This window comes from Zonotrichia albicollis, chromosome 3, assembly GCF_047830755.1.
Source record: "Zonotrichia albicollis isolate bZonAlb1 chromosome 3, bZonAlb1.hap1, whole genome shotgun sequence".
Lineage (NCBI taxonomy): Eukaryota > Metazoa > Chordata > Aves > Passeriformes > Passerellidae > Zonotrichia > Zonotrichia albicollis.
In genome coordinates this window covers 58,305,165-58,318,929 of record NC_133821.1, presented here as the reverse complement: position 1 = coordinate 58,318,929, position 13,765 = coordinate 58,305,165, and the positions used below count along the sequence as shown (strand labels likewise).

The 13,765-nt window shown below is 40.8% G+C and overlaps 1 long non-coding RNA gene across 1 annotated transcript; it reads left to right on the top strand.

The window, feature by feature from the left end:
* The first annotated feature begins 594 nt into the window (after nt 1–594).
* LOC141728544 (uncharacterized) lies at nt 595–12,443 on the top strand. Its single transcript, XR_012579586.1, has 3 exons — nt 595–969; nt 4,723–4,910; nt 10,257–12,443. It is a non-coding gene; the product is annotated as an uncharacterized LOC141728544 (long non-coding RNA).
* Nucleotides 12,444–13,765: the final 1,322 nt, after the last annotated feature.

Genomic DNA, 13,765 nt, shown 5'->3' with positions numbered 1-13,765 from the left:
ATTGTATACCTGAATTACATGTAATAGAAATAGGCCTGGAGAGGGACTTAGAGAAGTAGTTTCATTTATTCCCTAAGGGATGAACTATACCCTATGGCATTTCTGATGTGTTTGTACCATAAGTTCTTTGTAGATATCTCCAAAGGTGGAGCTGTTTGAACGACCCCAGCTCTTGCAATGCTTTTGTAGCACTCACTGTTTAGAAAGGTTCACTTGAGCCAGTGCTGAGCAGGGCAAGATTACTTTCTGTATTTTGCTGACTTTTTTTTTTGTGAAGCCTAATATGAGATTGCTTACTCTGAAGTTCTTCCTGTTTTAGAAAAGGATTATTTCACAAAGATGAGAACAGGGATCAGCCAGGCACTTGCGAAACAAAGAACTGAAACAAATTAATGTGAGTCATGAGCAAGAACTGGTCCTTAGTACAAATGTTTTAAAGAATCTGTTAATAACAAGAAAAAATCCACACAATTAAAAGGCAACAGTTTTGAGTTTTAAAGGGAAACACAGAAGCACAAATAACAAGGACAGTTGTTGGTTGATAAATTTCAATCTCAAATTTCTGAAACTTAGTCAAGGGAACATACACTAGTAGAAATAAACATGAGTAGAATATATAATTTATTTTGTTTTCCACATATTGGAAATGAAAGGAATTCTAGTAATAGTTGTAATTTTTTTTCTAGTAGGAGGGAGAAATGTTACTTTGAGAGTGTCATGGAAGAGAAGTGTTCATGTAATGGAACTGTTATGTAATTTGAAATATTGCAGCAGCACATTTGACCTACTTCCCAGCTTTTGCTGATGTTAAGGTGAGGGGATTCTGTGTTTCCAGGTTATTATGTGCTGTATGCATGCCAAAAGCCAATAGCTTCATGCTCCCAGTGTGCTTACATTCAGATCAGGTTTTCTTCATGAGTTTTAAAGAGCCCATTTTGCAGCAGGGGGAAGGACCCAGCCTTTGCCCAGGTTAGTTCTGCTGATATTTGTGGTTTTGGGGAGGTGTTTTTACATGTAAGATCTGTTTGTAACAAATCAGTTTGTTGCTGTGCTGTCCTATGTGCATGCTATGTTAGGTGCATGGCACTTACTTTTCTTATCACAGGAATAAGTAAATACTTTAAATGTAGGCATCTTCCTACTGCGTTAAAACGCTAGGAATTACAATCCTCAATACATTACTTTATTAGCAGTATTTCAAACACTACACCTGACAGAAACTTCTTGCTTACATCTTATTTGTTTTTACCGTAAACACTTGATAATGCCCCCTTTACCTTGCCAGGGAAGGAATTACAAACAGTACTTGCTTTAGATCACATGCAAGTAATTGCTGTGCATTATGCAATGTGATTAAAGACACATGATAAAGCTTTCAGTATCTGTTGATCACTCTTAAGAGAGGTATCTTTAAGGCATCTGTTGCCACCATAGTCCAGGTACTGTGTATTGAGTAGAGACATGAAAGAACCCTGCTCATAAAATTATCCTGATTATTGGGGGCTCTTTTTTGAGATGGGCTGCAGAGCCAGCCGTGCGCCACAAACTGCTGCTTGGTACTTGCTGCAGCTTTGTGCTCCTGCCTCATCTTCTGCATAGGTTGTTAGAAGGCAGATGGAAGAGCTCCTGCTTGCACAGGGTGATCTGGAATAGCATTGGAGCTGGGATGATGCTCTGAACAATTTTGCCCAGTAACACCTGTAGTAAAGCCATGAACAGAAGACCTCACTACAATTTACACTAGTCAGCTCCACAAGGGCAAGGACTAAGACCCTTCAGATTTACATTTGAAACGCTTTCCTACCAAGCACTAAACCAGGAATTAGTGCTCACAGCACTGCTGACTTTTGTGGACTGTGTAAAGTTTATTATTTGTTTAAAACACACAGTAATGAGGCCTCTTAATATGCATAACTAGTTTCTTAAACACGATGGGCTTTTTAACCACTGATATTTCCCTGTAAGTACCAAACTTAAAAGTTTTATGAACTTAATACATAGCCAGGTAACCAAAACAGAAGGCATCTCTGCTTGCTACGTTACAGTGACACTGAAGCTTTGCTCAGAAAAATATTTTAAGAGTACATTTTAACACAATGATTATCTGGTCTGCATATTTAGAGGCAGAGCACTGGATTATCTGAAGAAGAGGTAATCTGATATGGATATGGCAACTCTGCTACACTTCAATAGCTATTTTCAGCCTAATTTCAGTGCCTAGAAGTCATTCCACCACAATACAGCTAAAAGTACTTTCCAGTGTGATACACACATTTTTTCCTCGAAAATTTTATCAAATTATTGCAGTTTCAAAATCCGTATGAATAAAAGGCACTGCTTCCCAGTATTCTTGATCTGAGAGAGACAATTTCAATACACATCACCTTACAGGAAACGTAGGTGTACTATCTACAAGCCAACTCCTTTATTGCAATGCATGGCATTTTTACATTGCACACTATTATTTTATTGCATCATTGAGGGTGGCATGTTCTTTCATTTCAGCAAAAAATTACACACTGTGCTACAATTTTTTCTTCTCCCTTTTACAACATTTCTATTGGATTCCACTCAGAAATTATACCAGGTGTTTTTTTTCATCACTACATTGCTTCAGGGTGACTACATATATATAATTTTCTTTGATAATTTATCATACCTCAAAGAAACAGAGAGCACTTGTAATTAAATTGCCCAGTTATATGGCCATGTGGTCTATGTAATTCCTTTTTTGAAGCTGCATTATCTAAACTGCAGTTATGAGAAAGGCTGTAGATTAAATTAGATGAAATCACAACTCAAAATTAATGACTTATACATTCTTAAACTAAAAGTTGGATAAATTAAATTAATGTTTTATCACAGGTGAACAATCAAAAGGAAGCCAATTATTTAGGACATCTTGACTTACATATTTTAAAAGTCACCTCTTGTGCAGCACATGTGTTACTTGTTCTTTATACAGATACCTTATGAGTCTCAGCTTCAGCATTGTAACACCATCTCTTAACTGTTTTCCACACCTGTTTGTATTTTGTGGTGATCTTCCTTTGGGTTTTTTTCAGGGTTAAGATAATCATAATCAAAAAAATAACTAAAATTTACTCTCTTTTCTGAGTATTTTATTTTATTTTGGAGTGTCTTCTCTCCTATATAAGCTGATGCATAAAAGCTAGTATAGATATAAACTACAGATTTTTAAAATCCCTAAGTTTCTATGAGTACTAATCATACTTGAAACATACTAATTACTTGAATATTTATTGCCTGAAAAGCGCACAGACTCTTTGACAATTTAATACATGCATTGTCTTTGTAGACCTTCCTTATTCAGAAGAAAAATTTCTGTGTAGTACACTAGCAAGATTTCCAGATAGAAATGCTATTCCTAAAAATTAAACTGATACTTTCTAAATAAGAAACAGTCTGTTTATGCTGTTGGGCATCAAGTATTTATAAACAAGGTGAAAAATTACTTATTAAAAATGTTACTAACACTGGTTTAAATCTTCTCTTTTTCTTTTTTTTCTGAGGATGATGGTCTCACTAAAATAATTATTTAGTGACAATTATTTTAATCAATAACAGTTCAATGCATGTACAAATTTCAGATTACTACTAGGTATTGGATTTTGGTAGTTAAGAAATTGAACCAGATAAATCTCTATGGTTCATTGCACATAGTTCTATGATGCTGCAATGATACCTATTTATTACATTTAATTACATTTTAAATCTAGTTTTCACTCACCATTACAGTTGGGAGACAATTTCAGAACTTAATTTGTATGATTAGAAACTTATTTTTGCTTTACTGCAGAGCATTGCCTACTACTGGGACTAATTCTGGCAAAGATTAACTGAAATGAGTAGGAGTTTTGCTTGGAGAAGGGCTGATGATTAAACTTTGAAATATGTAATGCATTAGGAAGCTCCCAAACTGAGATCTCAACTGGTGGGAGTTTTTATAGTTCCATTACTACAGCTCTTTTAAACACACAACGCTGAGTTAACTCCTGGTGAACCTGAACTGTCATTCCAGCCGTGCTGTACCTTAGCCTGCTCCGTGCAGCTGCTTTCTTTTGCAGCTCAGCCCACCTTACCTTGCCTGCCCAACTGGACTAAGCCCCAGCATTGCTGCTGTTGCCAATAAATCAAACTTTCCTTTCTGCCACACTCTCAGTCAATGTGTGGCTGAGTGCTAGGGCTCCTTTGCAGTCCTGTCTCCACACAAAACCTGCACAATTACAATTTGCGTTCCGGTCTCCTGCCCATCAGCAGCAGATGACAGCCATACAGCAGAACTGAGATGTGACTCATATGTGTCATTTTTCTCCATGATATTTTCTCTATGATATTATGCATTACAGTGCTTATGTCCAGCTGAACACGTGGCACTGGGGTTTACTAAAAGTGTGCAGTTTCAAAAATTATTAAAAACTTTAACCTGATTAATGGTATCTGTATACAACACTGCAGAAATCCATATAGGACCTCAGAAGAGTTGATGAAGAGGTGAATTTTGAAGAAAAAGCAACCTCTGACATAATTGGTAGGAAGAATGGATTTTTTTTAAACAAACCCTATTAATTAGAGTCCCATAAGTATCTGTAAGGATTACTGCAGAAGACCTTCCTTTGGAGCTATTTTCCTTACCATCTGTGATCACATAAGTTTTGTGAAGTCAATAAATTTACTGTTTAATGTTTGTTTGTTCTGTAGGGCACTGGGACATGACTAAGTCTTTACTCAGCAGTGGGCCTTATGAATAAGACATGAAAAGAGCATTGCAGATCCTGAGTTATAAAATCCAGTCAGATCAAGAATTTGTTCAGAGTGGAGTGATGAAACCTGCTTTTCATGTGTGTCAAGGCTGATGTTTCCAGTGGATTCCCTCATGTGTCATAAGGGTGAGAGAAGATCCATCTTCATTCTTCCCTTTTGTAAAGCTACTAGCTACTTTTCAGCCCAGACACTTATTTTCTGAAAAAGTTCCAAACTAGAAACGTGTCTATCAGAAACTGTTCAATGGGCTCTGGGGCTGTAGCTGGCAATGCAGAATGAGCACAAACACCTGCAGGCTGTGCACTCAGCAACCTTGCACCTTTGGAAGACTGGCTCTAAGGACAGAGCTACTAAAGATCAGTAAAGGATCTAATTTGAAAACAAATTATGGTATCTTCTGAATGAAGATTTTTCCCTTTGAAAAGGCAGAATACAATGCACATGCATTGCCTGGTGATTCAGGTGTGAAGCAATGCTAAAGGAGTAGATGACACTTATTGTGGAAGTGTAACACATTTTCTCTGTGAGGATATTAGTGAGAGGGTTGCTGGTGCAGCTCCACTGCTGCTGGAAAGTGCCAAAGTGTTAATGCAGAGTCCTGCTGTGACCACTGGTGCCTCAATGTACAGAAACACATCCTAGAGCACATAGCACAGGATTGTGTCCAGACACTTCTTGAATACCACCAGGAGGGACACTTCACAACCCTCTGGGTAATCTGTTTCAGTGGTCAGTCACCCACATAGTATAGACGTTCTTTCTCATGTCAGGTGAAACTTCCCAAGCACCAACTTCTGCAAATGAAACTGGTGAAGGATCTGGAACACAAGTCCAATGAGGAGCAGCTGAGGGAGCTGGGGTTGTTTAGTCTGGAGAAATGGAGGTTTACCCACTTTACAACTACCTTGAATGAGGCTGTAGATAGGTGGGGGGGTTGATCTCTTCTCCCAGCTAACAAGTGATAGCATAAGAGAAAATGGCTTCAATTGCACCAGTGGAGGTTTAAACTGGATATTAGGAAATATTTCTACAGTGAAAGGGTGGTCAAGGATTTGAACAGGCTGCCCATGGAAGTGACAGAATCACTGTCCCTTGAAGTTCAAAAAAATGTGCAGATCTGCTGCTTATGGACAAGCTTTAATGCTGGACTTGCAAGTGATAGTTAAGAGTTGGACTCAATGATCCAAGAGGTCTTTTCCAACTTGTACAATTCTGTGATCCTGGCTCTTAGGGATGCACTGCTCTTGAGCTTGGAGGAAGCAGTGCTTGAATATAGACTGGCCATCTTCCCTGCAGGGCCAGTTCCCATAGGATCCTTCCAAGAAGGTCACTGAAAGGCAGCTCTCCTGAACTGCAGGGTTGCATTCTGACTTGCTGCCCTTCCTCCTCCATGCCAGATACTGAATCTCATGGTGGCTTTAGCCAAGGCTGCCCCCAGCCCTCACATATGCAACAAAGCCTTCCCTGTTTGGTAGTACATGGTTGAACAGCTCACCATTACTCGTTTTTTCCTTCACCACCTGTGTCAGGAAGTTGTGGCCAACAATTTCCAGAAACCTCCTGGACTGTTTGTGCCTTGCCATGCTGTTCCTCCAGCAGATGTCAGGGTGGTTGAAGTGCCCCACAAGATCCAATGCCTGTGACTTTGTGACTGCTTCCAGCTGTCGGTTAAAGGCCTCACCTACTTCCTCCCTGTGATAAGATGGCCTGCAGCAAGCACCACACAGTCCCACCCTGACCAGTCTGCTCTTTAAACCCAGCCTATAAACTCTTGACTTGCTCATCACCCACCCAAGACAGAGCCTGATTCAATCCAAGTGTTGCCTCGTCACAGAGAGGGCAACTCCAGCTCTGCCCCTCCCAGGTCTGGGTTTCCTGCAGGGTGTGTGGCCCTTCACACAAGATAGAGCAGCTCTGCACGATGACAGATAGCCCTGTGCTTTGAATGCCAAAGAAGCAAATAGCTACACTAGAATTCATACTTTGCCCCACTGTTGTTAGCAACAGAAAGGTTTTGCTGGAAAAATTAAAATTAGCACGGACACAGTCTGGGAGAATTGTATTCCTTCTGGTTTTGAGAATGACGTAAGTTCTCTTTAAAGGATAGACCTACAACATCAAATATTCAGAAAGATTCTTAGCATAAAAAATAAATACACACCAGTGCACAATGCACACAGAAGAATTAGTTAGCTGACATTTATAGTGTATATGTAATTATGTGAACTTGAATGAGCAAATTCAGGTGCATGTGTGTAATGAAACTGTTTAAAAAGCTTGGCCTCTTGTTGGTCCTCTTCTCCAGGGAATGCAATGGTATATCTGGAACAGCCAAGCTGTTACTAAACAGTGGGGAAATTGCTTTTGAAACTTGTGCTTGCAAAAACTGTTTTTCCTTGATGTGCAAATCAATTCACTTTTGAAGGTGCAAGGATGCAAAAAAATGTTTTTCTTCAAATGAAAATTGTAAAAAAAATTATTCTGTAGCAGACTAATTGGTTTGCTATCTAAAATGTTTTGTTTCACGCCTGATTTCTTTTCTAAATGTATAAATACCAGCTAGTGTTTTAAAGCTTCTGTAACTGTGAATGGCTCTGCTGTCCCTCACTGCAAGCTACATTTTTATTACTTCTTCCCAAGAAATTTATTTTGCTGACATAGGCTCTAATCCAGTAAAGTGTTAAAACATATGCTTAATTTTAAGCGAGTTGAATAAAGCCAACAAAACTTTCCTATGCCTAAATCTAAGTACAAATTTGTGTTTGGCTTAGCTGGGGTTATAGTTTCTGGGTTATGGTCCAGAGGGCTTTGTGTGTTTTGCAGAATGGATGCCCTCCTGAAGGAAGAACAGAGTTTTGTGGAGTTTTAAGACATGTTGTTATTTATCAGAAGATCTCTACATAAAAACATACCAACTAGTGAACACTGAAAGTTTTAGAGATGAATGCTCTCCTTTAAATATGTATGTCATGCATCTCCTAACAAACTTGCCACAATTTCCTCTTCTTTCACTATGTGACAATGTAGTAGCTGAAAACAGGTGCAGTGGTAGCTGATTGTTTTCACAAATGATCACTGACTTTTCTGTATTCGTTTTTCTAGTTGTATCAAGAATATTACCTTGGAAAAGAGTTGATCTTTCTTCATGCTAGTGAGCTGATGATGTGGAAGTTTAGTATTTCTTAATATTTTGTTCTGTGATGCTGAAACATTTTTAATTGTGGGTGCACACAAGTGATCTTTTCCCACAGAAAGGGTGAAACCACGGGGGATTATGACTGAAATGCAGCTCAATTTGGAACTTGAAAATCAAACAAGTATAACAGGAACTTGAGGATTCTGATGCAGTAGCTAGAGGACAACTGGTTACATAGAGAAATGTATTCCCACAATTTTCACTTCTGCTGGCAGTCTCAGACAGACCTAGGACACAATGGACCTGGAATAAGCTGCCTTCTCCTTACAAGGGCTTGCACAAGACCCAGAAGGAACAAACCAGCACAGTGCATATTTAAGCTCACATGATTGTTTTGTTACACTAGTGGGTTTTCTACTCAAAAGGAGGACCCAGTACCCTCTTCTTCAAAATTGGCTTTGTCTAATACCTATCAGCATTACAAAGCTCTGAGTTGCCTTTTTTTTTTTTTTTAATGTAGGATGGCTTAAAGGCTTTCATTTGTACCATGCAAGCTGTCAAGGACTGCAGCTGAAGAGAAGAAAGAATGCAGAGAATTTGTACTAAGCTTTAATTTTCCTTAATAGCAGGCACAGGATTTGTTCAGAGAGTTTTATTATTGGGTGATAAGTTAAGGAAATTACAGCGGTGGGGCAGAAGGCCAGAAGAAGACAGAGAAATATAATGCCATGAAACATTTAGGTTTAGAGAGTACTTTGGGTTCTTTTTAAAAATATACTAGCCATCTACAAACAGCCTCCTTCACATTTAGGGAAATTTAAACTTAATATAATTTTTGCACCTTGTGTGTTAACATATATAGTAAGATTAAGTATCTTGCAGTTTTCACTCTCACTTCTCACATTTACAAAATGTGTAAAGGGAAGGGATTTGGCTGAAGTCACTGAGACAGAAGAGGTTAAAATCAGTAGCTAGAGAAAGAAAGAGCTGTAAGACATTCTGCAAGGGTTTTTACTATGAAAACATTCATGCCTGATTTGTATCTGGAACAGGCAAGTCATTTGTTTGGACTTCAAGGTAGGTTTCCTGTCTCAACTCAGCAAATTATACCTGTCCAGAAACACTTCAACCCATTCTTTGTCTCAGGTTTCAATACAGCATAACGTTTAAGCAAGTGATTGAAAGGTATTTGAATAGAGATGGACTTTAGCAAGAGACTAAAGGTGTCTTGCTGATCAAGACCCTAGAGACATGTAGGAACTCTATACCAGTATTACATAAAGCTTAAGAAAAGTGGAATAAATTTTTATCATTACTTTCTACTCCATTTCCCACAAAGCATAGGAAACAGAGCATTTGGGAATAAACATAATCAGTGTTTCTCCTGAAGTATTTTGAAGCCTCAGATGGTCTTGGCTTTTTATACTTTATGTCAATGAATTATCATAAAATAGTTTAATGAAAAAGGTTTATCATAGCATTAAGTAATACTAAATTTATCTCCCTAGTAGCTACTGACTCAACTGTATGTCGTATGAGCATATGAGCTTTTATTCACACATTTTTAATTCTCTTATTCAGAGCACTGAAAGATGTGACAAGGATGCACTTTTCCCTACTTACTCAAGAGACTGATTTATTATGACCATCCTTCCCACTTTTTAAAACAATTACTGAAAAAAAATTTCAGAATTGCTTTGGGTAGACAAAGATATTTCCCTTCAAGAGTAAACATTATCCCAGTATACTCATGATCAATATAAGCAAGTGTGGGGGTTTTAATGCATTACAAAAAGTCTTACCAAGTCTCAAAACATGCTATTTCTGTATGTCAGTTTAATACATAGACTGCAATAATGCTCTGCTGTAACACAGGTCCCTATGCTTTTACCACTGAAAAGCCTGGGTAGGCTGGCTGTCCTCAAAATCTCAATGGATTTTCCTTCAGCAAAGGCCTTATCCAAATCTTGTGAAGCTGCTAGAACTCATGAACTACTAAGGCACCTCTTAATCACATCCTTATCGCAAATGTCATGTTTGCGCTCCGCTCCCAAACAGATGAGCTGCTAGGAAGTGAAAAGGCCGGTGCTATCTTGAAGAAAGGACAGCAGCAACCTGGAAAAGAAGGGAGTCTCAGCAGTAATAACAGGAGCTGTTTGTGTTCTGCAGATTGCAAAGGAAAACATCGGGGCACAACAGCTTCTTGTAACTGGCCTCAGCCGGTAACTTCCATGTGGAATGGGAGAAGTACAGTGCCTGAAATTGCTTGTGAAATAAGGTGAATTTCTGTATTTCCTTGTCATGTTATTAATTCAAATTCAAATTGCTTTTGTAGGAGAAGCTGTGGTTGCAACCTCAGGCTAGCAGCTTGCAAGGACTGTCCTTGGCCAATGAATGCTACTTCTGTTTTTGTCACCCTTCCAATAGGAGGACTGACAGACTTCCTATCTAGAAGAACAAAAAATAAATTGACAGTTGAATGTTCAATGGAAAAGTGTCTTTAAAGCTGCCAATGTTACCTTTTGCTGTGGAAGATGACTCTTAAACTCAGTTGCAGAAATAATTATGCCAGTTGTTGTGGATTTTAACTGGACTCCTCCTCTTACCTTTCCTAAAGAGCATTCTCAGGAAATTGCAGCATCAAACTTGTCAGTAGCAAGCTGATGGAATTGACTGTACTTTGTAGAAATAGCTTTTCTGTACAATATATTAAGAATCATTCCCTAAACCTATTCAAAATTCCATTTTCTAGCAGGGAAAAATATAAACAGTCTGATGAAGGTTTAAAAAACATGAACTCATACCTTCTATGGCAAAAGGGGGGTCATCTCTAAAATCTTAAGGGAAAGATGCAAGGCCTTGTTGTTCACTGGTGACAGAGCTTTGATTTGCACCATGGTAAGTCACTCTCAGAATGCACTATTAGATAGATCTGCCAGGTTCTTGTTTCAGATACACAGGAAAACAGTTAATTTCTGAATCTCACTACAAAAACCTGATTTCCTAAATAGTTGTGCTTTGAGATTTTGGAAAGGTGCTAAAAACTGATCCAAAATTAGCTGCTATAGGAGAAGAGCTACTTTAGCAACAGCCTCAGACATAGATGTGGTGTGGAGAGCCTGGAAAAGGGGTGGGGGGGACAGTGCAGCTCACTCACGTGATCCCAGTGCTTAAGCATTGCAGTAAATTCTGCTGATAGCACAGTGAGAAGTGGTCTCACTCTCCTGTGGTAAATCCCTGTTTTAGCAACTGTAGGCAAAAGGGTCAAATATTTAACTTGGTATTAAACTTAGCAAAATAAACTGAGTTTCTTGTGCAAGAAACATATTCATGTAAGTTTATTATCCTATCTGTCTGAAAGGTCAGGAATGGCTTAACAAAGTTTGAAACAGTTGTGCTGGAAGATCTGAAGAGCAGGGTGCTTGAGCAATGACCAGGCAGAGCATGCCTACAGACCCTGTCTACAGCACAGGTGGCAAAAGAGAAAGGTTTCATTAATGTGCCCGAACTCTGGGAGTGGGGCAATGCCTGGTACAGCTGTGACCTGATGTTCCCACTGCACCTTCTTTCTAGGTGCCCCATTACCTATTATTACTGTAATGGACTGCAATAATTTCTGTTTTGGGAAATACTGTTTTGTTTACAACTAACAAACAAATCTCAGTGATTCTCTGTATAAGCATGACACAAGACAGGTTGTGTTACAAGGTTTGGACACAGCATTCCATGCTCCATGCTGCTCGTGTACAAAAAAACTGCAGATTTCTCTGTTGCAGCTTATGAAAGCAACTGATTCTTACTGGAATGTACATACTCACCCACCCCTATATTTCCACATTTTGTGAGGGAAAAAAGCAATCTTCCTCTTCCCCTTTTTTCTGTTTTTCCCCCCATCACAGCACAACAACTCACTATTAGACCCCTTGGTATTTTCTCTCTCCCTGCCTACTCCAAGCAGTCAGTCCTTGCAGTTGCTTGCCTTGGGATTCTGACAGCTTTAACTAAATGTAGCTGAGAGGGGTTTTTTTCACTTATTAATGCTTTCATTTAGAAAATGCATTTACAATCATTTATGCAAATATTCATTTTTTCAATGGCAAGGTTGCCTTTATTTCTTCTAACAGAACACTTAGCCTAAATTGTCATGAGTAATTTAGTTCCTGCTACAGCATGCTAGATGTTTTTATTAGTTTCTGTCATTCAGTGTTGCAATTGTTAATTGGCCAGTCTAACAGCTGAGTCTTACAAAGACAGTGCATCTCTCTCTTGTCACACCACTGAAATGGATAGTGCAAAGGATAGTTTTAAGATTTGGGATGATTATGGCCTGCCCATTTTGTAGTACCCTTCACACACTGGCATCTGTGGGAAATCATGGTGCCTCTGGGAATCAATGTGGTGGAGAAAACCTTTCTCTCTGTTGATTCCAGCCTAGTTCCACTGTGTGGGAAAACCTGAAAGCTTCAGCACATCCCATTCCTTTCCAAGTCCCATTCTAGGTTACAGGGCTTCAGGCAATTTCTTTCTGCTATAGATAATAAAGATTACTTTAAAATTATTTCTGTGTTTGACTTTTGTGTCTGTATTTTTTCAAGTAAGATGACACAAAGATGGATGGATGGATGGATGGATGGATGGATGGACGGACTATTGTTAGACAACATGGGCAGCCCCTGCTCGCTGCAGGGATGAAGGAGGATGATTCAAGAGATACAGGAAGAAAGCAAATATAGGAAGAATAAGGAGTAGATAGTGTAAGGTATCACAACTCTGAAACTCAACTGATTTACTGGATGTTTTTAATGAGAAAGTTGTCTTTTCATTGAAGCTGAAATTTCCCAAATTACTGAAATATAAAGACCTACTTGGACAGCCCACTAAAATTAAGGATGCCTGTTGTGGTCTGAGCCAGGGAGTTGGTGGGGCTGAGAGGGGAAGAGAGATTCACCAGCATGCCGGGCCCCGTTCTCCTGGCGACATTTTTGGGAGATGATTAATCAGAGCTCTACCTCGGAGGGATTATGGAAATCACGTACTCTGAGTAATGTGGAGTAAGCACTCCTTTTTCTGAGAGAAAGCGTCTGGCAATTCCCTCGAAATAACCGTTTTGTTTATAAACTGGGGAGGCGGGAGGAAGAGGGCTTAATTAATATTAATTTTCCTAGGATTTTTTTTTTCCCCTTGCAGATGCTGCCCTTCCTTCCCCAGCCCATTCAGACCCTGCTTGCTTTCCAGGCGGGCAGCCCACCTACGCGCCACCGCCGCTTCCCCCTCTCCCTCCTCTGGCGCCGGGCCAGGCGGGGCGGTGGCGGCGGGGCAGGAAGGAGCCGCTGTGAGTTCCCGGTCATCCCGGTGTCCCGGGGCGGTCCCGCCGGGGTCCCGGTTCTGAGGCGGCGGCCCCGCTCCCGCTCCCGCTCCCTCTCGCGCCACGCCCTGAGGGCGGAGCCGGCGGAGGCACCGCCCGCGCGCCCCCCTCCTCCCCCCACCCCCACGCCCGCCCCGGCGCCCATTGGCGCGCGGCGCATCCCCGTTAGCGCTCGCGGCGCGGTCTCGCGATGCTGGGGCCGCCGCCGCCATATTGTCACTCTATTTTGATTCGGAGCGCAGAGAGCGCGGGGGGAGGGGGCCGGGAGCGGCGCGCGGCCCCAGCGGCGGCTCCGGCTGAGCGGGAGCGGCGCCGCCACAGCCACCGCACGCACACCCTCACCCAGCCCCAGCCCACCCCGCCCGCCGCCGCGGCAGCACGGACCCCCCTGCCCTCCTTCCTCCTACTCCTCCTTCCTCCGCCTCCTCCCCCCGCGGAGCGGAACGGCGGCGGCGGGAGGCTGCGGAGAGGGTCGGGTC